The sequence below is a fragment of the Rhipicephalus microplus genome, chromosome X, assembly GCF_043290135.1.
Source record: "Rhipicephalus microplus isolate Deutch F79 chromosome X, USDA_Rmic, whole genome shotgun sequence".
Taxonomy (NCBI): Eukaryota; Metazoa; Arthropoda; class Arachnida; order Ixodida; family Ixodidae; genus Rhipicephalus; species Rhipicephalus microplus.
The window spans coordinates 510,820,269-510,847,153 of record NC_134710.1 but is presented as its reverse complement, the minus strand read 5'-3'; positions in this window follow the sequence as shown (position 1 = coordinate 510,847,153).

Here is a 26,885-nt window from a genome sequence, read left to right as displayed (position 1 = left end):
ACCTGCATGATCAGGAGGAACGGGTTAGTGGCCTGTGTGGTGGCACAGCCGCGAAGCCCACAGTGCGCGCTTGATGGTGGCTGCTGTTTTATAGGCTGCACAGGGGATGTTGTCGACGGCGATAGGGTGGCTGGATTTATCTCGACGATACACGGAAGGAGGGGTGGCGCTGCCGAAGATCCGGAAGCATGGGTGCCAGGGAGATGGCAAACAAAATGTTCGCCTTCATTGGTAGCAGGTAGGCGGCTTTCCGGGGCGGCAGACGATACAGCCAGCAAGGCAGGCAGTAGCAGGTCGGCGATAATGCGGGCAAAAACCTGCATGATCAGGAGGAACGGGTTAGCGGCCTGTGTGGTGGCACAGCCGCGAAGCCCACAGTGCGCGCTTGATGGTGGCTGCTGTTTTATAGGCTGCACACGGGATGTTGTCGACGGCGATAGGGTGGCTGGATTTATCTCGACGATACACGGAAGGAGGGGTGGCGCTGCCGAAGATCCGGAAGCATGGGTGCCAGGGAGAGGGCAAACAAAATGTTCGCCTTCGTTGGTAGCAGGTAGGCGACTTTCCGGGGCGGCAGACGATACAGCCAGCAAGGCAGGCAGTAGCAGGTCGGCGATAATGCGGGCAAAAACCTGCATGATCAGGAGGAACGGGTTAGCGGCCTGTGTGGTGGCACAGCCGCGAAGCCCACCTCCTGTTAGGTCAGGTTAGTAAAACGTTTTCTAACGATAGAAGTGCGAAGGTTATGTTAGGTTGAGTTATGTTAGTTTAAGCTAGGTAGCGTCGTGAAACCACCAAAAACGGCGTCATCTGACGAGATAGTGTTGTTTTATTGCGACTACGAAACTGCGATAGGTCAAATATTGTGAAAGGACATATAACGGCATGCACTAGCCAGGTACTGCGCGTTGTACCGTTACAAGTGCGAAACTGCTATATTGTGATATTCTCGTTAAAGCGCATGCAAGCATCGTGAAACATTAAAGAAAGATGTCATTTAGCGAGATACAGCGTTCTGTACTGCAATAAGTTGCTAAAAAACTGTGAGGTTATGCAAATATCGTAATTGTGAACGAAACAGTGTAATAGAGCGTTTTTAGATACAAGTGCGAATGTTAGGTTAGGTTATGATATGAACCGTCGTAAAACCGCAATAAACAATGTCACTTAGTGAGATGCAGTGTTTTTCACCATTACAAGTCGGGAACTGCGATATCTAATGTGAAAGCGCTTGCAACCGTCGTTAGGTTAGGTTAGGTTAGGTTAGGTCAGGTTGGTTTGGGTTGGATTAGGTTAGGTTGGGTTGGGTTGGGTTGGGTTGGGTCGGGTTAGGTTGGGTTAGGTTAGGTTAGGTTAGGTTACGTTACGTTAGGTTAGGTTAGGTTACGTTAGGTTATGTTAGGTCAGGTTACGTTAGGTTAGGTTAGGTAAGGTTAGGTTAGGTTAGGTTAAGTTGGGTTGGGTTGGGTATGGTTAGGTTATGTTAGGTTAGGTTAGGTTAGGTTGGGTTGGGTTAGGTTAGGTTAGGTTAGGTTAGGTTGGGTTGGGTTTGGTTAGGTTAGGTTAGGTTAAGTTAGGTTGGGTTGGGTTGGGTTAGGTTAGGTTAGGTTAGGTTAGGTTAGTTTAGGCTAATTTGGGTTGGGTTGGGTTAGGTTAGGTTAGGTTAGGTTGGGTTGGGTTGGGTTGGGTTGGGTGGGTTGGGTTTGGTTAGGTTAGGTTAGGTCAAGTTAGGTTAAGTTAGGTTAGGTTAGGTTAGGTTAAGTTAGGTTAGGCGTCTCTCATAATCATATAGTGGTTTTGGGACGTTAAACCCCACATATCAATCAAGTTAGGTTAGGTAAGGTAAGGTTAGGTTAGGTTAGGTTAGGTTAAGATATGAACCGTCGTAAAACTGCATTAATCAATGTCACTTAGTGAGATGCAGTGTTTTTCACCATTACAAGTCGGGAACTGCGATATCTAATGTGAAAGCGCTTGCAAACGTCGTTAGGTTAGGTTAGGTTAAGTAAGGTTAAATTAGGTTGGGTTAGGTTGGGTTAGGTTGGGTTGGGTTGGGTTAGGTTAGGTTGGGTTGGGTTAGGTTGGGTTAGGTTAGGTTAGGTTAGGTAAGGTTGGGTTAGGTTGGGTTGGGTTGGGTTAGGTTGGGTTAGGTTAGGTTAGGTTACGTTGGGTTAGGTTAGGTTACGTTAGGTTAGGTTAGGTTAGGTTACGTTAGGTTAGGTTAGGTTACGTTAGGTTAGGTTAGGTTAGGTAAGGTTGGTTAGGTAAGGTTAAGTTAGCTTAGGTTAGGTTAGGTTAGGTAAGGTTAGGTTAGGTTAAGAAATGAACCGTCGTAAAACGGCATTAAACAATGTCACTTAGTGAGATGCAGTATTTTTCATCATTACAAGTTGGAAACTGCGATATCTTATGTTAAATCGCATGAAACCGTCGTAATGTTGTAGAAAGCATTGTAAAGTAGCGAGTAAAACGTTTTCTAACGATAGAAGTGCGAAGGTTATGTTAGGTTGAGTTATGTTAGTTTAAGCTAGGTAGCGTCGTGAAACCACCAAAAAGGACGTCATCTAACGAGATAGTGTTGTTTTATTCCATGTACGAAACTGCAATAGGTGAAACGTTGTGAAAGCATACAAAACGACAGGAACAAGCCAGATACTGCGTGTTGTACCGTTACAAGTGCGAAACTGCTATACTGTGATATTCTCGTTAAAGCGCATGCAAGCATCGTGAAACCTTAAAGAACAATGTCATTTAGCGAGATACAGCGTTCTGTACTGCAATAAGCTGCTTAAAAACTGTGAGGTTATGCAAATATCGTAATTGTGAACGAAACAGTGTAATAGAGCGTTTTGAGATACAAGTGCGAATGTCAGGTTAGGTTATGATATGAACCGTCGTAAAACCGCATTAAACAATGTCACTTGGTGAAATGCAGTGTTTTTCACCATTACAAGTCGGGAACTGCGATATCTTATGTTAAATCGCATGAAATCGTCGTAATGTTGTAGAAAGCATTGTAAAGTAGCGAGTAAAGCGTTTTCTAACGATAGAAGTGCGAAGGTTATGTTAGGTTGAGTTAGTTTAAGCTAGGTAGCGTCGTGAAACCACCAAAAACGACGTCATCTAATGAGATAGTGTTGTTTTATGGCGACTGCGAAACTGCGATAGGTCAAATATTGTGAAAGGACATATAACGGCATGCACTAGCCAGGTACTGCGCGTTGTACCGTTACAAGTGCGAAACTGCTATATTGTGATATTCTCGTTAAAGCGCATGCAAGCATCGTGAAACCTTATAGAACGATGTCATTTAGCGAGATACAGCGTTCTGTACTGCAATAAGTTGCTTAAAAACTGTGAGGTTATGCAAATATTGTAATTGTGAACGAAACAGTGTAATAGAGCGTTTTTAGATACAAGTGTGAATGTTAGGTTAGGTTATGATATGAACCGTCGTAAAACCGCATTAAACAATGTCACTTAGTGATATGCAGTGTTTTTCACCATTACAATTCGGGAACTGCGATATCTAATGTGAAAGCGCTTGCAACCGTCGTTAGGTTAGCTTAGGTTAGGTTAGGTTGGTTTGGGTTGGATTAGGTTAGGTTGGGTTGGGTTGGGTTGGGTTAGGTTAGGTTAGGTTAGGTTGGGTTAGGTTGGGTTGGGGTGGGTCAGGTTATGTTGGGTTGGATTAGGTTGGTTAGGTTGGGTTAGGTTAGGTCAGGTTAGGTAAGGTTAGGTTAGGTTAGGCCAGGTTAGGTTAGGTTAGGTTAGGTTTGGTTAGGTTAGGTTAGGTTAGGTTAGGTTGGGTGGGGTTGGGTTGGGTTGGGTTGCGTTGGTTTAGGTTAGGTTAGATTAGGTTAGGTTAGGTTGGGTTGGGTTGGGTTAGGTTAGGTTAGATTAGGTTAGGTTAGGTTGGGTTTGGTTGGGTTGGCTTGGGTAAGGCTAGGTTAGGTTAGGTTATGTTGGGTTGGGTTGGGTTGGGTTAGGTTAGGTTAGGTTAAGTTAGGTTAGGTTAGGTAAGGTTAGCTTAGGTTAGGTTAGGTTAAGATATGAACCGTCGTAAAACTGTATTAAACAATGTCACTTAGTGAGATGCGGTGTTTTTTACCATTACAAGTCGGGAACTGCGATATCTAATGTGAAAGCGCTTGCAACTGTCGTTAGGTTCGGTTAGGTTAGGTTGGGTTAGGTTGGGTTGGGTTGGGTTGGGTTAGGTTAGGTTGGGTTGGGTTAGGTTGGGTTGGGTTAGGTTAGGTTAGGTGAGGTTGGGTTAGGTTGGGTTGGGTTGGGTTAGGTTAGCTTGGGTTGGGTTGGGTTAGTTTAGGTTAGGTAAGGTTGGTTAGGTTAGGTTAAGTTAGCTTAGGTTAGGTTAGGTTAGGTAAGGTTAGGTTAGGTTAGGTTAGGTTAATTTAAGAAATGAACCATCGTAAAACGCCAGTAAACAATGTCACTTAGTGAGATGCAGTGTTTTTCATCATTACAAGTCGGGAATTGCGATATCTTATGTTAAATTGCATGAAACCGTCGTAATGTTGTAGAAAGCATTGTAAAGTAGCAAGTAAAACGTTTTCTAACGATAGAAGTGCGAAGGTTATGTTAGGTTGAGTTATGTTAGTTTAAGCTAGGTAGCGTCGTGAAACCACCAAAAACGGCGTCATCTGACGAGATAGTGTTGTTTTATTGCGACTACGAAACTGCGATAGGTCAAATATTGTGAAAGGACATATAACGGCATGCACTAGCCAGGTACTGCGCGTTGTACCGTTACAAGTGCGAAACTGCTATATTGTGATATTCTCGTTAAAGCGCATGCAAGCATCGTGAAACATTAAAGAAAGATGTCATTTAGCGAGATACAGCGTTCTGTACTGCAATAAGTTGCTAAAAAACTGTGAGGTTATGCAAATATCGTAATTGTGAACGAAACAGTGTAATAGAGCGTTTTTAGATACAAGTGCGAATGTTAGGTTAGGTTATGATATGAACCGTCGTAAAACCGCATTAAACAATGTCACTTAGTGAGATGCAGTGTTTTTCACCATTACAAGTCGGGAACTGCGATATCTAATGTGAAAGCGCTTGCAACCGTCGTTAGGTTAGGTTAGGTTAGGTTGGTTTGGGTTGGATTAGGTTAGGTTGGGTTGGGTTGGGTTGGGTTGGGTTGGGTCGGGTTAGGTTGGGTTAGGTTAGGTTAGGTTAGGTTACGTTACGTTAGGTTAGGTTAGGTTAGGTTACGTTAGGTTATGTTAGGTCAGGTTACGTTAGGTTAGGTTAGGTTAGGTAAGGTTAGGTTAGGTTAGGTTAGGTTAGGTTAAGTTGGGTTGGGTTGGGTTGGGTTAGGTTATGTTAGGTTAGGTTAGTTGGGTTAGGTTAGGTTAGGTTAGGTTAGGTTGGGTTGGGTTTGGTTAGGTTAGGTTAGGTTAAGTTAGGTTGGGTTGGGTTGGGTTAGGTTAGGTTAGGTTAGGTTAGGTTAGTTTAGGCTAATTTGGGTTGGGTTAGGTTAGGTTAGGTTAGGTTGGGTTGGGTTGGGTTGGGTGGGTTGGGTTTGGTTAGGTTAGGTTAGGTCAGGTTAGGTTAAGTTAGGTTAGGTTAGGTTAGGTTAAGTTAGGTTAGGCGTCTCTCATAATCATATAGTGGTTTTGGGACGTTAAACCCCACATATCAATCAAGTTAGGTTAGGTAAGGTAAGGTTAGGTTAGGTTAGGTTAGGTTAAGATATGAACCGTCGTAAAACTGCATTAAACAATGTCACTTAGTGAGATGCAGTGTTTTTCACCATTACAAGTCGGGAACTGCGATATCTAATGTGAAAGCGCTTGCAAACGTCGTTAGGTTAGGTTAGGTTAAGTTAGGTTAGGTTAGGTTGGGTTAGGTTGGGTTGGGTTGGGTTAGGTTAGGTTGGGTTGGGTTAGGTGGGGTTAGGTTAGGTTAGGTTAGGTAAGGTTGGGTTAGGTTGGGTTGGGTTGGGTTAGGTTGGGTTAGGTTAGGTTAGGTTAGGTTGGGTTAGGTTAGGTTACGTTAGGTTAGGTTAGGTTAGGTTACGTTAGGTTAGGTTAGGTTACATTAGGTTAGGTTAGGTTAGGTAAGGTTGGTTAGGTAAGGTTAAGTTAGCTTAGGTTAGGTTAGGTTAGGTAAGGTTAGGTTAGGTTAAGAAATGAACCGTCGTAAAACGGCATTAAACAATGTCACTTAGTGAGATGCAGTGTTTTTCACCATTACAAGTTGGAAACTGCGATATCTTATGTTAAATCGCATGAAACCGTCGTAATGTTGTAGAAAGCATTGTAAAGTAGCGAGTAAAACGTTTTCTAACGATAGAAGTGCGAAGGTTATGTTAGGTTGAGTTATGTTAGTTTAAGCTAGGTATCGTCGTGAAACCACCAAAAACGACGTCATCTAACGAGATAGTGTTGTTTTATATCGAGTACGAAACTGCGATAGCTGAAATGTGAAAGCACACAAAACGGCATGAACAAGCCAAATACTGCGTGTTGTACCTTTACAAGCGTGAAACTGCTATGTTGTGATATTCTCGTTAAAGCGCATGCAAGCATTGTGAAACATTAAAGAAAGATGTCATTTAGCGAGATACAGCGTTCTGTACTGTAATAAGTTGGTGAAAAACTGTGAGGTCATGCAAATATCGTAAATGTGAACGAAACAGTGTATCAGAGCGTTTTTAGATACAAGTGTGAATGTAGGTTAGGTTAAGATATGAACCGTCGTAAAACCGCAATAAATAATGTCACTTAGTGAGATGCAGTGTTTTTCACCATTACAAGTCGGGAACTGCGATATCTTATGTTAAATCGCATGAAACCGTCGTAATGTTGTAGAAAGCATTGTAAAGTAGCGAGTAAAACGTTTTCTAACGATAGAAGTGCGAAGGTTATGTTAGGTTGAGTTAGTTTAAGCTAGGTAGCGTCGTGAAACCACCAAAAACGACGTCATCTAATGAGATAGTGTTGTTTTTTTTTGCGACTACGAAACTGCGATAGGTCAAATATTGTGAAAGGACATATAACGGCATGCACTAGCCAGGTACTGCGCGTTGTACCGTTACAAGTGCGAAACTGCTATATTGTGATATTCTCGTTAAAGCACATGCAAGCATCGTGAAACATTAAAGAAAGATGTCATTTAGCGAGATACAGCGTTCTGTACTGCAATAAGTTGCTAAAAAACTGTGAGGTTATGCAAATATCGTAATTGTGAACGAAACAGTGTAATAGAGCGTTTTTAGATACAAGTGCGAATGTTAGGTTAGGTTATGATATGAACCGTCGTAAAACCGCATTAAACAATGTCACTTAGTGAGATGCAGTGTTTTTCACCATTACAAGTCGGGAACTGCGATATCTAATGTGAAAGCGCTTGCAACCGTCGTTAGGTTAGGTTAGGTTAGGTTGGTTTGGGTTGGATTAGGTTAGGTTGGGTTGGGTTGGGTTGGGTTGGGTCGGGTTAGGTTGGGTTAGGTTAGGTTAGGTTAGGTTAGGTTACGTTACGTTAGGTTAGGTTAGGTTACGTTAGGTTATGTTAGGTCAGGTTACGTTAGGTTAGGTTAGGTTAGGTAAGGTTACGTTAGGTTAGGTTAGGTTAAGTTGGGTTGGGTTGGGTTGGGTTAGGTTATGTTAGGTTAGGTTAGCTTGGGTTAGGTTAGGTTAGGTTAGGTTGGGTTGGGTTTGGTTAGGTTAGGTTAGGTTAAGTTAGGTTGGGTTGGGTTGGGTTAGGTTAGGTTAGGTTAGGTTAGTTTAGGCTAATTTGGGTTGGGTTAGGTTAGGTTAGGTTAGGTTGGGTTGGGTTGGGTTGGGTGGGCTGGGTTTGGTTAGGTTAGGTTAGGTCAGGTTAGGTTAAGTTAGGTTAGGTTAGGTTAGGTTAAGTTAGGTTAGGCGTCTCTCATAATCATATAGTGGTTTTGGGACGTTAAACCCCACATATCAATCAAGTTAGGTTAGGTAAGGTAAGGTTAGGTTAGGTTAGGTTAAGATATGAACCGTCGTAAAACTGCATTAAACAATGTCACTTAGTGAGATGCAGTGTTTTTCACCATTACAAGTCGGGAACTGCGATATCTAATGTGAAAGCGCTTGCAAACGTCGTTAGGTTAGGTTAGGTTAAGTTAGGTTAGGTTAGGTTGGGTTAGGTTGGGTTGGGTTGGGTTAGGTTAGGTTGGGTTGGGTTAGGTTGGGTTAGGTTAGGTTAGGTTAGGTAAGGTTGGGTTAGGTTGGGTTGGGTTGGGTTAGGTTGGGTTAGGTTAGGTTAGGTTAGGTTGGGTTAGGTTAGGTTACGTTAGGTTAGGTTAGGTTAGGTTACGTTAGGTTAGGTTAGGTTACATTAGGTTAGGTTAGGTTAGGTAAGGTTGGTTAGGTAAGGTTAAGTTAGCTTAGGTTAGGTTAGGTTAGGTAAGGTTAGGTTAGGTTAAGAAATGAACCGTCGTAAAACGGCATTAAACAATGTCACTTAGTGAGATGCAGTGTTTTTCACCATTACAAGTTGGAAACTGCGATATCTTATGTTAAATCGCATGAAACCGTCGTAATGTTGTAGAAAGCATTGTAAAGTAGCGAGTAAAACGTTTTCTAACGATAGAAGTGCGAAGGTTATGTTAGGTTGAGTTATGTTAGTTTAAGCTAGGTATCGTCGTGAAACCACCAAAAACGACGTCATCTAACGAGATAGTGTTGTTTTATATCGAGTACGAAACTGCGATAGCTGAAATGTGAAAGCACACAAAACGGCATGAACAAGCCAAATACTGCGTGTTGTACCGTTACAAGCGTGAAACTGCTATGTTGTGATATTCTCGTTAAAGCGCATGCAAGCATTGTGAAACATTAAAGAAAGATGTCATTTAGCGAGATACAGCGTTCTGTACTGTAATAAGTTGGTGAAAAACTGTGAGGTCATGCAAATATCGTAAATGTGAACGAAACAGTGTATCAGAGCGTTTTTAGATACAAGTGTGAATGTAGGTTAGGTTAAGATATGAACCGTCGTAAAACCGCAATAAATAATGTCACTTAGTGAGATGCAGTGTTTTTCACCATTACAAGTCGGGAACTGCGATATCTTATGTTAAATCGCATGAAACCGTCGTAATGTTGTAGAAAGCATTGTAAAGTAGCGAGTAAAACGTTTTCTAACGATAGAAGTGCGAAGGTTATGTTAGGTTGAGTTAGTTTAAGCTAGGTAGCGTCGTGAAACCACCAAAAACGACGTCATCTAATGAGATAGTGTTGTTTTATTGCGACTACGAAACTGCGATAGGTCAAATATTGTGAAAGGACATATAACGGCATGCACTAGCCAGGTACTGCGCGTTGTACCGTTACAAGTGCGAAACTGCTATATTGTGATATTCTAGTTAAAGCGCATGCAAGCATCGTGAAACCTCATAGAACGATGTCATTTAGCGAGATACAGCGTTCTGTACTGCAATAAGTTGCTTAAAAACTGTGAGGTTATGCAAATATTGTAATTGTGAACGAAACAGTGTAATAGAGCGTTTTTAGATACAAGTGCGAATGTTAGGTTAGGTTATGATATGAACCGTCGTAAAACCGCATTAAACAATGTCACTTAGTGATATGCAGTGTTTTTCACCATTACAATTCGGGAACTGCGATATCTAATGTGAAAGCACTTGCAACCGTCGTTAGGTTAGGTTAGGTTAGGTTAGGTTCGGTTGGTTTGGGTTGGATTAGGTTAGGTTGGGTTGGGTTGGGTTGGGTTGGGTCGGGTTAGGTTGGGTTAGGTTACGTTAGGTTAGGTTACATTACGTTACGTTAGGTTAGGTTAGGTTAGGTTACGTTAGGTTATGTTAGGTCAGGTTACGTTAGGTTGGGTTAGGTTAGGTAAGGTTAGGTTAGGTTAGGTTAGGTTAAGTTGGGTTGGGTTGGGTTGGGTTAGGTTATGTTAGGTTAGGTTAGGTTGGGTTAGGTTAGGTTAGGTTAGGTTAGGTTGGGTTGGGTTTGGTTAGGTTAGGTTAGGTTGGGTTGGGTTGGGTTAGGTTAGGTTTGGTTAGGTTAGGTTAGTTTAGGATAATTTGGGTTGGGTTGGGTTAGGTTAGGCTAGGTTAGGTTGTGTTGGGTTGGGTTGGGTGGGTTGGGTTTGGTTAGGTTAGGTTAGGTCAGATTAGGTTAAGTTAGGTTAGGTTAAGTTAGGTTAGGCGTCTCTCATAATCATATAGTGGTTTTGGGACGTTAAACCCCACATATCAATCAAGTTAGGTTAGGTAAGGTAAGGTTAGGTTAGGTTAGGTTAGGTTAAGATATGAACCGTCGTAAAACTGCATTAAACAATGTCACTTAGTGAGATGCAGTGTTTTTCACCATTACAAGTCGGGAACTGCGATATCTAATTTGAAAGCGCTTGCAAACGTCGTTAGGTTAGGTTAGGTTAGGTTTGGTTAGGTTAGGTTAGGTTAGGTTGGGTGGGGTTGGGTTGGGTTGGGTTGGTTTAGGTTAGGTTAGATTAGGTTAGGTTAGGTTGGGTTGGGTTGGGTTAGGTTAGGTTAGGTTAGGTTAGGTTGGGTTTGGTTGGGTTGGCTTGGGTAAGGCTAGGTTAGGTTAGGTTAGGTTGGGTTGGGTTGGGTTGGGTTAGGTTAGGTTAGGTTAGGTTAAGTTAGGTTAGGTTAGGTAAGGTTAGGTTAGGTTAGGTTAGGTTAGGTTATGATATGAACCGTCGTAAAACTGTATTAAACAATGTCACTTAGTGAGATGCGGTGTTTTTCACCATTACAAGTCGGGAACTGCGATATCTAATGTGAAAGCGCTTGCAACTGTCGTTAGGTTAGGTTAGGTTAGGTTGGGTTAGGTTGGGTTGGGTTGGGTTGGGTTAGGTTAGGTTGGGTTGGGTTAGGTTGGGTTGGGTTAGGTTAGGTTAGGTGAGGTTGGGTTAGGTTGGGTTGGGTTGGGTTAGGTTAGCTTGGGTTGGGTTGGGTTGGGTTAGGTTAGGTTACGTTAGGTTAGGTTAGGTTAGGTTACGTTAGGTTAGGTTAGGTTACGTTAGGTTAGGTTAGGTTAGGTAAGGTTGGTTAGGTAAGGTTAAGTTAGCTTAGGTTAGCTTAGGTTAGGTTAGGTTAGGTAAGGTTAGGTTAGTTTAAGAAATGAACCGTCGTAAAACGGCATTAAACAATGTCACTTAGTGAGATGCAGTATTTTTCATCATTACAAGTTGGAAACTGCGATATCTTATGTTAAATCGCATGAAACCGTCGTAATGTTGTAGAAAGCATTGTAAAGTAGCGAGTAAAACGTTTTCTAACGATAGAAGTGCGAAGGTTATGTTAGGTTGAGTTATGTTAGTTTAAGCTAGGTAGCGTCGTGAAACCACCAAAAAGGACGTCATCTAACGAGATAGTGTTGTTTTATTCCATGTACGAAACTGCAATAGGTGAAACGTTGTGAAAGCATACAAAACGACAGGAACAAGCCAGATACTGCGTGTTGTACCGTTACAAGTGCGAAACTGCTATACTGTGATATTCTCGTTAAAGCGCATGCAAGCATCGTGAAACCTTAAAGAACAATGTCATTTAGCGAGATACAGCGTTCTGTACTGCAATAAGCTGCTTAAAAACTGTGAGGTTATGCAAATATCGTAATTGTGAACGAAACAGTGTAATAGAGCGTTTTGAGATACAAGTGCGAATGTCAGGTTAGGTTATGATATGAACCGTCGTAAAACCGCATTAAACAATGTCACTTGGTGAAATGCAGTGTTTTTCACCATTACAAGTCGGGAACTGCGATATCTTATGTTAAATCGCATGAAATCGTCGTAATGTTGTAGAAAGCATTGTAAAGTAGCGAGTAAAGCGTTTTCTAACGATAGAAGTGCGAAGGTTATGTTAGGTTGAGTTAGTTTAAGCTAGGTAGCGTCGTGAAACCACCAAAAACGACGTCATCTAATGAGATAGTGTTGTTTTATGGCGACTGCGAAACTGCGATAGGTCAAATATTGTGAAAGGACATATAACGGCATGCACTAGCCAGGTACTGCGCGTTGTACCGTTACAAGTGCGAAACTGCTATATTGTGATATTCTCGTTAAAGCGCATGCAAGCATCGTGAAACCTTATAGAACGATGTCATTTAGCGAGATACAGCGTTCTGTACTGCAATAAGTTGCTTAAAAACTGTGAGGTTATGCAAATATTGTAATTGTGAACGAAACAGTGTAATAGAGCGTTTTTAGATACAAGTGCGAATGTTAGGTTAGGTTATGATATGAACCGTCGTAAAACCGCATTAAACAATGTCACTTAGTGATATGCAGTGTTTTTCACCATTACAATTCGGGAACTGCGATATCTAATGTGAAAGCGCTTGCAACCGTCGTTAGGTTAGCTTAGGTTAGGTTAGGTTGGTTTGGGTTCGATTAGGTTAGGTTGGGTTGGGTTGGGTTGGGTTAGGTTAGGTTAGGTTAGGTTGGGTTAGGTTGGGTTGGGGTGGGTCAGGTTATGTTGGGTTGGATTAGGTTGGTTAGGTTGGGTTAGGTTAGGTCAGGTTAGGTAAGGTTAGGTTAGGTTAGGCCAGGTTAGGTTAGGTTAGGTTAGGTTTGGTTAGGTTAGGTTAGGTTAGGTTAGGTTGGGTGGGGTTGGGTTGGGTTGGGTTGCGTTGGTTTAGGTTAGGTTAGATTAGGTTAGGTTAGGTTGGGTTGGGTTGGGTTAGGTTAGGTTAGATTAGGTTAGGTTAGGTTGGGTTTGGTTGGGTTGGCTTGGGTAAGGCTAGGTTAGGTTAGGTTATGTTGGGTTGGGTTGGGTTGGGTTAGGTTAGGTTAGGTTAAGTTATGTTAGGTTAGGTAAGGTTAGCTTAGGTTAGGTTAGGTTAAGATATGAACCGTCGTAAAACTGTATTAAACAATGTCACTTAGTGAGATGCGGTGTTTTTCACCATTACAAGTCGGGAACTGCGATATCTAGTGTGAAAGCGCTTGCAACTGTCGTTAGGTTCGGTTAGGTTAGGTTGGGTTAGGTTGGGTTGGGTTGGGTTGGGTTAGGTTAGGTTGGGTTGGGTTAGGTTGGGTTGGGTTAGGTTAGGTTAGGTGAGGTTGGGTTAGGTTGGGTTGGGTTGGGTTAGGTTAGCTTGGGTTGGGTTGGGTTAGTTTAGGTTAGGTAAGGTTGGTTAGGTTAGGTTAAGTTAGCTTAGGTTAGGTTAGGTTAGGTAAGGTTAGGTTAGGTTAGGTTAGGTTAGGTTAAGAAATGAACCATCGTAAAACGCCATTAAACAATGTCACTTAGTGAGATGCAGTGTTTTTCATCATTACAAGTCGGGAATTGCGATATCTTATGTTAAATTGCATGAAACCGTCGTAATGTTGTAGAAAGCATTGTAAAGTAGCAAGTAAAACGTTTTCTAACGATAGAAGTGCGAAGGTTATGTTAGGTTGAGTTATGTTAGTTTAAGCTAGGTAGCGTCGTGAAACCACCAAAAACGGCGTCATCTGACGAGATAGTGTTGTTTTATTGCGACTACGAAACTGCGATAGGTCAAATATTGTGAAAGGACATATAACGGCATGCACTAGCCAGGTACTGCGCGTTGTACCGTTACAAGTGCGAAACTGCTATATTGTGATATTCTCGTTAAAGCGCATGCAAGCATCGTGAAACATTAAAGAAAGATGTCATTTAGCGAGATACAGCGTTCTGTACTGCAATAAGTTGCTAAAAAACTGTGAGGTTATGCAAATATCGTAATTGTGAACGAAACAGTGTAATAGAGCGTTTTTAGATGCAAGTGCGAATGTTAGGTTAGGTTATGATATGAACCGTCGTAAAACCGCATTAAACAATGTCACTTAGTGAGATGCAGTGTTTTTCACCATTACAAGTCGGGAACTGCGATATCTAATGTGAAAGCGCTTGCAACCGTCGTTAGGTTAGGTTAGGTTAGGTTGGTTTGGGTTGGATTAGGTTAGGTTGGGTTGGGTTGGGTTGGGTTGGGTTGGGTCGGGTTAGGTTGGGTTAGGTTAGGTTAGGTTAGGTTACGTTACGTTAGGTTAGGTTAGGTTAGGTTACGTTAGGTTATGTTAGGTCAGGTTACGTTAGGTTAGGTTAGGTTAGGTAAGGTTAGGTTAGGTTAGGTTAGGTTAAGTTGGGTTGGGTTGGGTTGGGTTAGGTTATGTTAGGTTAGGTTAGTTGGGTTAGGTTAGGTTAGGTTAGGTTAGGTTGGGTTGGGTTTGGTTAGGTTAGGTTAAGTTAGGTTGGGTTGGGTTGGGTTAGGTTAGGTTAGGTTAGGTTAGGTTAGTTTAGGCTAATTTGGGTTGGATTAGGTTAGGTTAGGTTAGGTTGGGTTGGGTTGGGTTGGGTGGGTTGGGTTTGGTTAGGTTAGGTTAGGTCAGGTTAGGTTAAGTTAGGTTAGGTTAGGTTAGGTTAAGTTAGGTTAGGCGTCTCTCATAATCATATAGTGGTTTTGGGACGTTAAACCCCACATATCAATCAAGTTAGGTTAGGTAAGGTAAGGTTAGGTTAGGTTAGGTTAGGTTAAGATATGAACCGTCGTAAAACTGCATTAAACAATGTCACTTAGTTAGATGCAGTGTTTTTCACCATTACAAGTCGGGAACTGCGATATCTAATGTGAAAGCGCTTGCAAACGTCGTTAGGTTAGGTTAGGTTAAGTTAGGTTAGGTTAGGTTGGGTTAGGTTGGGTTGGGTTGGGTTAGGTTAGGTTGGGTTGGGTTAGGTGGGGTTAGGTTAGGTTAGGTTAGGTAAGGTTGGGTTAGGTTGGGTTGGGTTGGGTTAGGTTGGGTTAGGTTAGGTTAGGTTAGGTTGGGTTAGGTTAGGTTACGTTAGGTTAGGTTAGGTTAGGTTACGTTAGATTAGGTTAGGTTACATTAGGTTAGGTTAGGTTAGGTAAGGTTGGTTAGGTAAGGTTAAGTTAGCTTAGGTTAGGTTAGGTTAGGTAAGGTTAGGTTAGGTTAAGAAATGAACCGTCGTAAAACGGCATTAAACAATGTCACTTAGTGAGATGCAGTGTTTTTCACCATTACAAGTTGGAAACTGCGATATCTTATGTTAAATCGCATGAAACCGTCGTAATGTTGTAGAAAGCATTGTAAAGTAGCGAGTAAAACGTTTTCTAACGATAGAAGTACGAAGGTTATGTTAGGTTGAGTTATGTTAGTTTAAGCTAGGTATCGTCGTGAAACCACCAAAAACGACGTCATCTAACGAGATAGTGTTGTTTTATATCGAGTACGAAACTGCGATAGCTGAAATGTGAAAGCACACAAAACGGCATGAACAAGCCAAATACTGCGTGTTGTACCGTTACAAGCGTGAAACTGCTATGTTGTGATATTCTCGTTAAAGCGCATGCAAGCATTGTGAAACATTAAAGAAAGATGTCATTTAGCGAGATACAGCGTTCTGTACTGTAATAAGTTGGTGAAAAACTGTGAGGTCATGCAAATATCGTAAATGTGAACGAAACAGTGTATCAGAGCGTTTTTAGATACAAGTGTGAATGTAGGTTAGGTTAAGATATGAACCGTCGTAAAACCGCAATAAATAATGTCACTTAGTGAGATGCAGTGTTTTTCACCATTACAAGTCGGGAACTGCGATATCTTATGTTAAATCGCATGAAACCGTCGTAATGTTGTAGAAAGCATTGTAAAGTAGCGAGTAAACCGTTTTCTAACGATAGAAGTGCGAAGGTTATGTTAGGTTGAGTTAGTTTAAGCTAGGTAGCATCGTGAAACCACCAAAAACGACGTCATCTAATGAGATAGTGTTGTTTTATTGCGACTACGAAACTGCGATAGGTCAAATATTGTGAAAGGACATATAACGGCATGCACTAGCCAGGTACTGCGCGTTGTACCGTTACAAGTGCGAAACTGCTATATTGTGATATTCTCGTTAAAGCACATGCAAGCATCGTGAAACATTAAAGAAAGATGTCATTTAGCGAGATACAGCGTTCTGTACTGCAATAAGTTGCTAAAAACTGTGAGGTTATGCAAATATCGTAATTGTGAACGAAACAGTGTAATAGAGCGTTTTTAGATACAAGTGCGATTGTTAGGTTAGGTTATGATATGAACCGTCGTAAAACCGCATTAAACAATGTCACTTAGTGAGATGCAGTGTTTTTCACCATTACAAGTCGGGAACTGCGATATCTAATGTGAAAGCGCTTGCAACCGTCGTTAGGTTAGGTTAGGTTAGGTTGGTTTGGGTTGGATTAGGTTAGGTTGGGTTGGGTTGGGTTGGGTTGGGTCGGGTTAGGTTGGGTTAGGTTAGGTTAGGTTAGGTTAGGTTACGTTACGTTAGGTTAGGTTAGGTTACGTTAGGTTATGTTAGGTCAGGTTACGTTAGGTTAGGTTAGGTTAGGTAAGGTTACGTTAGGTTAGGTTAGGTTAAGTTGGGTTGGGTTGGGTTGGGTTAGGTTATGTTAGGTTAGGTTAGCTTGGGTTAGGTTAGGTTGGGTTAGGTTAGGTTGGGTTGGGTTTGGTTAGGTTAGGTTAGGTTAAGTTAGGTTGGGTTGGGTTGGGTTAGGTTAGGTTAGGTTAGGTTAGTTTAGGCTAATTTGGGTTGGGTTAGGTTAGGTTAGGTTAGGTTGGGTTGGGTTGGGTTGGGTGGGTTGGGTTTGGTTAGGTTAGGTTAGGTCAGGTTAGGTTAAGTTAGGTTAGGTTAGGTTAGGTTAAGTTAGGTTAGGCGTCTCTCATAATCATATAGTGGTTTTGGGACGTTAAACCCCACATATCAATCAAGTTAGGTTAGGTAAGGTAAGGTTAGATTAGGTTAGGTTAAGATATGAACCGTCGTAAAACTGCATTAAACAATGTCACTTAGTGAGATGCAGTGTTTTTCACCATTACAAGTCGGGAACTGCGATATCTAATGTGAAAGCGCTTGCAAACGTCGTTAGGTTAGGTTAGGTTAAGTTAGGTTAGGTTAGGTTGGGTTAGGTTGGGTTGGGTTGGGTTAGGTTAGGTTGGGTTGGGTTAGGTTGGGTTAGGTTAGGTTAGGTTAGGTAAGGTTGGGTTAGGTTGGGTTGGGTTGGGTTAGGTTGGGTTGGGTTAGGTTAGGTTAGGTTGGGTTAGGTTAGGTTACGTTAGGTTAGGTTAGGTTAGGTTACGTTAGGTTAGGTTAGGTTACATTAGGTTAGGTTAGGTTAGGTTAGGTTGGTTAGGTAAGGTTAAGTTAGCTTAGGTTAGGTTAGGTTAGGTAAGGTTAGGTTAGGTTAAGAAATGAACCGTCGTAAAACGGCATTAAACAATGTCACTTAGTGAGATGCAGTGTTTTTCACCATTACAAGTTGGAAACTGCGATATGTTATGTTAAATCGCATGAAACCGTCGTAATGTTGTAGAAAGCATTGTAAAGTAGCGAGTAAAACGTTTTCTAACGATAGAAGTGCGAAGGTTATGTTAGGTTGAGTTATGTTAGTTTAAGCTAGGTATCGTCGTGAAACCACCAAAAACGACGTCATCTAACGAGATAGTGTTGTTTTATATCGAGTACGAAACTGCGATAGCTGAAATGTGAAAGCACACAAAACGGCATGAACAAGCCAAATACTGCGTGTTGTACCGTTACAAGCGTGAAACTGCTATGTTGTGATATTCTCGTTAAAGCGCATGCAAGCATTGTGAAACATTAAAGAAAGATGTCATTTAGCGAGATACAGCGTTCTGTACTGTAATAAGTTGGTGAAAAACTGTGAGGTCATGCAAATATCGTAAATGTGAACGAAACAGTGTATCAGAGCGTTTTTAGATACAAGTGTGAATGTAGGTTAGGTTAAGATATGAACCGTCGTAAAACCGCAATAAATAATGTCACTTAGTGAGATGCAGTGTTTTTCACCATTACAAGTCGGGAACTGCGATATCTTATGTTAAATCGCATGAAACCGTCGTAATGTTGTAGAAAGCATTGTAAAGTAGCGAGTAAAACGTTTTCTAACGATAGAAGTGCGAAGGTTATGTTAGGTTGAGTTAGTTTAAGCTAGGTAGCGTCGTGAAACCACCAAAAACGACGTCATCTAATGAGATAGTGTTGTTTTATTGCGACTACGAAACTGCGATAGGTCAAATATTGTGAAAGGACATATAACGGCATGCACTAGCCAGGTACTGCGCATTGTACCGTTACAAGTGCGAAACTGCTATATTGTGATATTCTAGTTAAAGCGCATGCAAGCATCGTGAAACCTCATAGAACGATGTCATTTAGCGAGATACAGCGTTCTGTACTGCAATAAGTTGCTTAAAAACTGTGAGGTTATGCAAATATTGTAATTGTGAACGAAACAGTGTAATAGAGCGTTTTTAGATACAAGTGCGAATGTTAGGTTAGGTTATGATATGAACCGTCGTAAAACCGCATTAAACAATGTCACTTAGTGATATGCAGTGTTTTTCACCATTACAATTCGGGAACTGCGATATCTAATGTGAAAGCACTTGCAACCGTCGTTAGGTTAGGTTAGGTTAGGTTAGGTTCGGTTGGTTTGGGTTGGATTAGGTTAGGTTGGGTTGGGTTGGATTGGGTTGGGTCGGGTTAGGTTGGGTTAGGTTACGTTAGGTTAGGTTACATTACGTTACGTTAGGTTAGGTTAGGTTAGGTTACGTTAGGTTATGTTAGGTCAGGTTACGTTAGGTTGGGTTAGGTTAGGTAAGGTTAGGTTAGGTTAGGTTAGGTTAAGTTGGGTTGGGTTGGGTTGGGTTAGGTTATGTTAGGTTAGGTTAGGTTGGGTTAGGTTAGGTTAGGTTAGGTTGGGTTGGGTTTGGTTAGGTTAGGTTAGGTTAAGTTAGGTTGGGTTGGGTTGGGTTAGGTTAGGTTTGGTTAGGTTAGGTTAGTTTAGGATAATTTGGGTTGGGTTGGGTTAGGTTAGGTTAGGTTAGGTTGGGTTGGGTTGGGTTGGGTGGGTTGGGTTTGGTTAGGTTAGGTTAGGTCAGGTTAGGTTAAGTTAGGTTAGGTTAAGTTAGGTTAGGCGTCTCTCATAATCATATAGTGGTTTTGGGACGTTAAACCCCACATATCAATCAAGTTAGGTTAGGTAAGGTAAGGTTAGATTAGGTTAGGTTAAGATATGAACCGTCGTAAAACTGCATTAAACAATGTCACTTAGTGAGATGCAGTGTTTTTCACCATTACAAGTCGGGAACTGCGATATCTAATGTGAAAGCGCTTGCAAACGTCGTTAGGTTAGGTTAGGTTAAGTTAGGTTAGGTTAGGTTGGGTTAGGTTGGGTTGGGTTGGGTTAGGTTAGGTTGGGTTGGGTTAGGTTGGGTTAGGTTAGGTTAGGTTAGGTAAGGTTGGGTTAGGTTGGGTTGGGTTGGGTTAGGTTGGGTTGGGTTAGGTTAGGTTAGGTTGGGTTAGGTTAGGTTACGTTAGGTTAGGTTAGGTTAGGTTACGTTAGGTTAGGTTAGGTTACATTAGGTTAGGTTAGGTTAGGTTAGGTTGGTTAGGTAAGGTTAAGTTAGCTTAGGTTAGGTTAGGTTAGGTAAGGTTAGGTTAGGTTAAGAAATGAACCGTCGTAAAATGGCATTAAACAATGTCACTTAGTGAGATGCAGTGTTTTTCACCATTACAAGTTGGAAACTGCGATATGTTATGTTAAATCGCATGAAACCGTCGTAATGTTGTAGAAAGCATTGTAAAGTAGCGAGTAAAACGTTTTCTAACGATAGAAGTGCGAAGGTTATGTTAGGTTGAGTTATGTTAGTTTAAGCTAGGTATCGTCGTGAAACCACCAAAAACGACGTCATCTAACGAGATAGTGTTGTTTTATATCGAGTACGAAACTGCGATAGCTGAAATGTGAAAGCACACAAAACGGCATGAACAAGCCAAATACTGCGTGTTGTACCGTTACAAGCGTGAAACTGCTATGTTGTGATATTCTCGTTAAAGCGCATGCAAGCATTGTGAAACATTAAAGAAAGATGTCATTTAGCGAGATACAGCGTTCTGTACTGTAATAAGTTGGTGAAAAACTGTGAGGTCATGCAAATATCGTAAATGTGAACGAAACAGTGTATCAGAGCGTTTTTAGATACAAGTGTGAATGTAGGTTAGGTTAAGATATGAACCGTCGTAAAACCGCAATAAATAATGTCACTTAGTGAGATGCAGTGTTTTTCACCATTACAAGTCGGGAACTGCGATATCTTATGTTAAATCGCATGAAACCGTCGTAATGTTGTAGAAAGCATTGTAAAGTAGCGAGTAAAACGTTTTCTAACGATAGAAGTGCGAAGGTTATGTTAGGTTGAGTTAGTTTAAGCTAGGTAGCGTCGTGAAACCACCAAAAACGACGTCATCTAATGAGATAGTGTTGTTTTATTGCGACTACGAAACTGCGATAGGTCAAATATTGTGAAAGGACATATAACGGCATGCACTAGCCAGGTACTGCGCATTGTACCGTTACAAGTGCGAAACTGCTATATTGTGATATTCTAGTTAAAGCGCATGCAAGCATCGTGAAACCTCATAGAACGATGTCATTTAGCGAGATACAGCGTTCTGTACTGCAATAAGTTGCTTAAAAACTGTGAGGTTATGCAAATATTGTAATTGTGAACGAAACAGTGTAATAGAGCGTTTTTAGATACAAGTGCGAATGTTAGGTTAGGTTATGATATGAACCGTCGTAAAACCGCATTAAACAATGTCACTTAGTGATATGCAGTGTTTTTCACCATTACAATTCGGGAACTGCGATATCTAATGTGAAAGCACTTGCAACCGTCGTTAGGTTAGGTTAGGTTAGGTTAGGTTCGGTTGGTTTGGGTTGGATTAGGTTAGGTTGGGTTGGGTTGGATTGGGTTGGGTCGGGTTAGGTTGGGTTAGGTTACGTTAGGTTAGGTTACATTACGTTACGTTAGGTTAGGTTAGGTTAGGTTACGTTAGGTTATGTTAGGTCAGGTTACGTTAGGTTGGGTTAGGTTAGGTAAGGTTAGGTTAGGTTAGGTTAGGTTAAGTTGGGTTGGGTTGGGTTGGGTTAGGTTATGTTAGGTTAGGTTAGGTTGGGTTAGGTTAGGTTAGGTTAGGTTGGGTTGGGTTTGGTTAGGTTAGGTTAGGTTAAGTTAGGTTGGGTTGGGTTGGGTTAGGTTAGGTTTGGTTAGGTTAGGTTAGTTTAGGATAATTTGGGTTGGGTTGGGTTAGGTTAGGTTAGGTTAGGTTGGGTTGGGTTGGGTTGGGTGGGTTGGGTTTGGTTAGGTTAGGTTAGGTCAGGTTAGGTTAAGTTAGGTTAGGTTAGGTTAGGTTAAGTTAGGTTAGGCGTCTCTCATAATCATATAGTGGTTTTGGGACGTTAAACCCCACATATCAATCAAGTTAGGTTAGGTAAGGTAAGGTTAGGTTAGGTTAGGTTAGGTTAAGATATGAACCGTCGTAAAACTGCATTAAACAATGTCACTTAGTTAGATGCAGTGTTTTTCACCATTACAAGTCGGGAACTGCGATATCTAATGTGAAAGCGCTTGCAAACGTCGTTAGGTTAGGTTAGGTTAAGTTAGGTTAGGTTAGGTTGGGTTAGGTTGGGTTGGGTTGGGTTAGGTTAGGTTGGGTTGGGTTAGGTGGGGTTAGGTTAGGTTAGGTTAGGTAAGGTTGGGTTAGGTTGGGTTGGGTTGGGTTAGGTTGGGTTAGGTTAGGTTAGGTTAGGTTGGGTTAGGTTAGGTTACGTTAGGTTAGGTTAGGTTAGGTTACGTTAGGTTAGGTTAGGTTACATTAGGTTAGGTTAGGTTAGGTAAGGTTGGTTAGGTAAGGTTAAGTTAGCTTAGGTTAGGTTAGGTTAGGTAAGGTTAGGTTAGGTTAAGAAATGAACCGTCGTAAAACGGCATTAAACAATGTCACTTAGTGAGATGCAGTGTTTTTCACCATTACAAGTTGGAAACTGCGATATCTTATGTTAAATCGCATGAAACCGTCGTAATGTTGTAGAAAGCATTGTAAAGTAGCGAGTAAAACGTTTTCTAACGATAGAAGTACGAAGGTTATGTTAGGTTGAGTTATGTTAGTTTAAGCTAGGTATCGTCGTGAAACCACCAAAAACGACGTCATCTAACGAGATAGTGTTGTTTTATATCGAGTACGAAACTGCGATAGCTGAAATGTGAAAGCACACAAAACGGCATGAACAAGCCAAATACTGCGTGTTGTACCGTTACAAGCGTGAAACTGCTATGTTGTGATATTCTCGTTAAAGCGCATGCAAGCATTGTGAAACATTAAAGAAAGATGTCATTTAGCGAGATACAGCGTTCTGTACTGTAATAAGTTGGTGAAAAACTGTGAGGTCATGCAAATATCGTAAATGTGAACGAAACAGTGTATCAGAGCGTTTTTAGATACAAGTGTGAATGTAGGTTAGGTTAAGATATGAACCGTCGTAAAACCGCAATAAATAATGTCACTTAGTGAGATGCAGTGTTTTTCACCATTACAAGTCGGGAACTGCGATATCTTATGTTAAATCGCATGAAACCGTCGAAATGTTGTAGAAAGCATTGTAAAGTAGCGAGTAAACCGTTTTCTAACGATAGAAGTGCGAAGGTTATGTTAGGTTGAGTTAGTTTAAGCTAGGTAGCGTCGTGAAACCACCAAAAACGACGTCATCTAATGAGATAGTGTTGTTTTATTGCGACTACGAAACTGCGATAGGTCAAATATTGTGAAAGGACATATAACGGCATGCACTAGCCAGGTACTGCGCGTTGTACCGTTACAAGTGCGAAACTGCTATATTGTGATATTCTCGTTAAAGCACATGCAAGCATCGTGAAACATTAAAGAAAGATGTCATTTAGCGAGATACAGCGTTCTGTACTGCAATAAGTTGCTAAAAACTGTGAGGTTATGCAAATATCGTAATTGTGAACGAAACAGTGTAATAGAGCGTTTTTAGATACAAGTGCGATTGTTAGGTTAGGTTATGATATGAACCGTCGTAAAACCGCATTAAACAATGTCACTTAGTGAGATGCAGTGTTTTTCACCATTACAAGTCGGGAACTGCGATATCTAATGTGAAAGCGCTTGCAACCGTCGTTAGGTTAGGTTAGGTTAGGTTGGTTTGGGTTGGATTAGGTTAGGTTGGGTTGGGTTGGGTTGGGTTGGGTCGGGTTAGGTTGGGTTAGGTTAGGTTAGGTTAGGTTAGGTTACGTTACGTTAGGTTAGGTTAGGTTACGTTAGGTTATGTTAGGTCAGGTTACGTTAGGTTAGGTTAGGTTAGGTAAGGTTACGTTAGGTTAGGTTAGGTTAAGTTGGGTTGGGTTGGGTTGGGTTAGGTTATGTTAGGTTAGGTTAGCTTGGGTTAGGTTAGGTTGGGTTAGGTTAGGTTGGGTTGGGTTTGGTTAGGTTAGGTTAGGTTAAGTTAGGTTGGGTTGGGTTGGGTTAGGTTAGGTTTGGTTAGGTTAGGTTAGTTTAGGATAATTTGGGTTGGGTTGGGTTAGGTTAGGTTAGGTTAGGTTGGGTTGGGTTGGGTTGGGTGGGTTGGGTTTGGTTAGGTTAGGTTAGGTCAGGTTAGGTTAAGTTAGGTTAGGTTAAGTTAGGTTAGGCGTCTCTCATAATCATATAGTGGTTTTGGGACGTTAAACCCCACATATCAATCAAGTTAGGTTAGGTAAGGTAAGGTTAGGTTAGGTTAGGTTAGGTTAAGATATGAACCGTCGTAAAACTGCATTAAACAATGTCACTTAGTGAGATGCAGTGTTTTTCACCATTACAATTCGGGAACTGCGATATCTAATTTGAAAGCGCTTGCAAACGTCGTTAGGTTAGGTTAGGTTAGGTTTGGTTAGGTTAGGTTAGGTTAGGTTGGGTGGGGTTGGGTTGGGTTGGGTTGAGTTGGTTTAGGTTAGGTTAGATTAGGTTAGGTTAGGTTGGGTTGGGTTGGGTTGGGTTAGGTTAGGTTAGGTTAGGTTAGGTTGGGTTTGGTTGGGTTGGCTTGGGTAAGGCTAGGTTAGGTTAGGTTAGGTTGGGTTGGGTTGGGTTGGGTTAGGTTAGGTTAGGTTAAGTTAGGTTAGGTTTGGTAAGGTTAGGTTAGGTTAGGTTAGGTTAAGATATGAACCGTCGTAAAACTGTATTAAACAATGTCACTTAGTGAGATGCAGTGTTTTTCACCATTACAAGTCGGGAACTGCGATATCTTATGTTAAATCGCATGAAACCGTCGTAATGTTGTAGAAAGCATTGTAAAGTAGCGAGTAAAACGTTTTCTAACGATAGAAGTGCGAAGGTTATGTTAGGTTGAGTTATGTTAGTTTAAGCTAGGTAGCGTCGTGAAACCACCAAAAACGACGTCATCTAACGAGATAGTGTTGTTTTATATCGAGTACGAAACTGCGATAGCTGAAATGTGAAAGCACACAAAACACATGAACAAGCCAAATACTGCGTGTATTACCGTTACAAGCGTGAAACTGCTATGTTGTGATATTCTCGTTAAAGCGCATGCAAGCATTGTGAAACAATAAAGAAAGATGTCATTTAGCGAGATACAGCGTTCTGTACTGTAATAAGTTGGTGAAAAACTGTGAGGTTACGCAAATATCGTAATTGTGAACGAAACAGTGTAATAGAGCGTTTTGAGATACAAGTGCGAATGTTAGGTTAGGTTAAGATATGAACCGTCATAAAACCGCATTAAACAATGTCACTTAGTGAGATGCAGTGTTTTTCACCATTACAAGTCGGGAACTGCGATATCTAATGTGAAAGCGCATGAAATCGTCGTAATGTTGCAGAAAGCATTGTAAAGTAGCGAGTAAAACGTTTTCTTACGATAGAATTGTGAAGGTTAGGTTAGGTGTGGTTATGTTAGTTTAAGCTAGGTAGCGTCGTGAAACCACCAAAAACGACCTTATCTAGCGAGATAGTGTTGTTTTCTGCTACTAAAAAAACTGCGATAGGTCAAATATTGTGAAAGGACATATAACGGCATGCACTAGCCAGGTACTGCGCGTTGTACCGTTACAAGTGCGAAACTGCTATATTGTGATATTCTCGTTAAAGCGCATGCAAGCATCGTGAAACCTTATAGAACGATGTCATTTAGCGAGATACAGCGTTCTGTACTGCAATAGGTTGCTTAAAAACTGTGAGGTTATGCAAATATTGTAATTGTGAACGAAACAGTGTAATAGAGCGTTTTTAGATTCAAGTGCGAATGTTAGGTTAGGTTATGATATGAACCGTCGTAAAACCGCATTAAACAATGTCACTTAGTGATATGCAGTGTTTTTCACCATTACAATTCGGGAACTGCGATATCTAATGTGAAAGCGCTTGCAACCGTCGTTAGGTTAGGTTTGGTTAGGTTAGGTTGGTTTGGGTTGGATTAGGTTAGGTTGGGTTGGGTTGGGTTGGGTTAGGTTAGGTTAGGTTAGGTTGGGTTAGGTTGGGTTGGGGTGGGTCAGGTTATGTTGGGTTGGATTAGGTTGGTTAGGTTGGGTTAGGTTAGGTCAGGTTAGGTAAGGTTAGGTTAGGTTAGGCCAGGTTAGGTTAGGTTAGGTTAGGTTTGGTTAGGTTAGGTTAGGTTAGGTTAGGTTAGGTTGGGTGGGGTTGGGTTGAGTTGGGTTGGGTTGGTTCAGGTTAGGTTAGATTAGGTTAGGTTAGGTTGGGTTGGGTTGGGTTAGGTTAGGTTAGATTAGGTTAGGTTAGGTTGGGTTTGGTTGGGTTGGCTTGGGTAAGGCTAGGTTAGGTTAGGTTATGTTGGGTTGGGATGGGTTGGGTTAGGTTAGGTTAGGTTTGGTTAAGTTAGGTTAGGTTAGGTAAGGTTAGGTTAGGTTAGGTTAGGTTAAGATATGAACCGTCGTAAAACTGTATTAAACAATGTCACTTAGTGAGATGCGGTGTTTTTCACCATTACAAGTCGGGAACTGCGATATCTAATGTGAAAGCGCTTGCAACTGTCGTTAGGTTAGGTTAGGTTAGGTTGGGTTAGGTTGGGTTGGGTTGGGGTGGGTTGGGTTAGGTTAGGTTGGGTTGGGTTAGGTTGGGTTGGGTTAGGTTAGGTTAGGTGAGGTTGGGTTAGGTTGGGTTGGGTTGCAATAATACGGAAAGACGGGCTAGTTGGTACTGCTGCATAATTGAAGTTTTTGCGCACACACACAAGGACACAGAACACACAAGGACACTTCTTCTGTGTCTGCGCTGGTCCTTGTGTTCCCTTCTTCTGTGTCTGCGCTGGTCCTTGTGTTCCCTTCTTCTGTGTCTGCGCTGGTCCTTGTGTTCCCTTCTTCTGTGTCTGCGCTGGTCCTTGTGTTCCCTTCTTCTGTGTCCTTGTGTGTGTGCGCAAAAACTTCAATTATGGGTTGGGTTGGGTTAGGTTAGCTTGGGTTGGGTTGGGTTAGGTTAGGTTAGGTAAGGTTGGTTAGGTTAGGTTAAGTTAGCTTAGGTTAGGTTAGGTTAGGTAAGATTAGGTTAGGTTAGGTTAGGTTAGGTTAGGTTAAGAAATGAACCGTCGTAAAACGCCATTAAACAATGTCACTTAGTGAGATGCAGTGTTTTTCACCATTACAAGTCGGGAACTGCGATATCTTATGTTAAATCGCATGAAACCGTCGTAATGTTGTAGAAAGCATTGTAAAGTAGCAAGTAAAACGTTTTCTAACGATAGAAGTGCGAAGGTTATGTTAGGTTGAGTTATGTTAGTTTAAGCTAGGTAGCGTCGTGAAACCACCAAAAACGGCGTCATCTGACGAGATAGTGTTGTTTTATTGCGACTACGAAACTGCGATAGGTCAAATATTGTGAAAGGACATATAACGGCATGCACTAGCCAGGTACTGCGCGTTGTACCGTTACAAGTGCGAAACTGCTATATTGTGATATTCTCGTTAAAGCACATGCAAGCATCGTGAAACTATAAAGAAAGATGTCATTTAGCGAGATACAGCGTTCTGTACTGCAA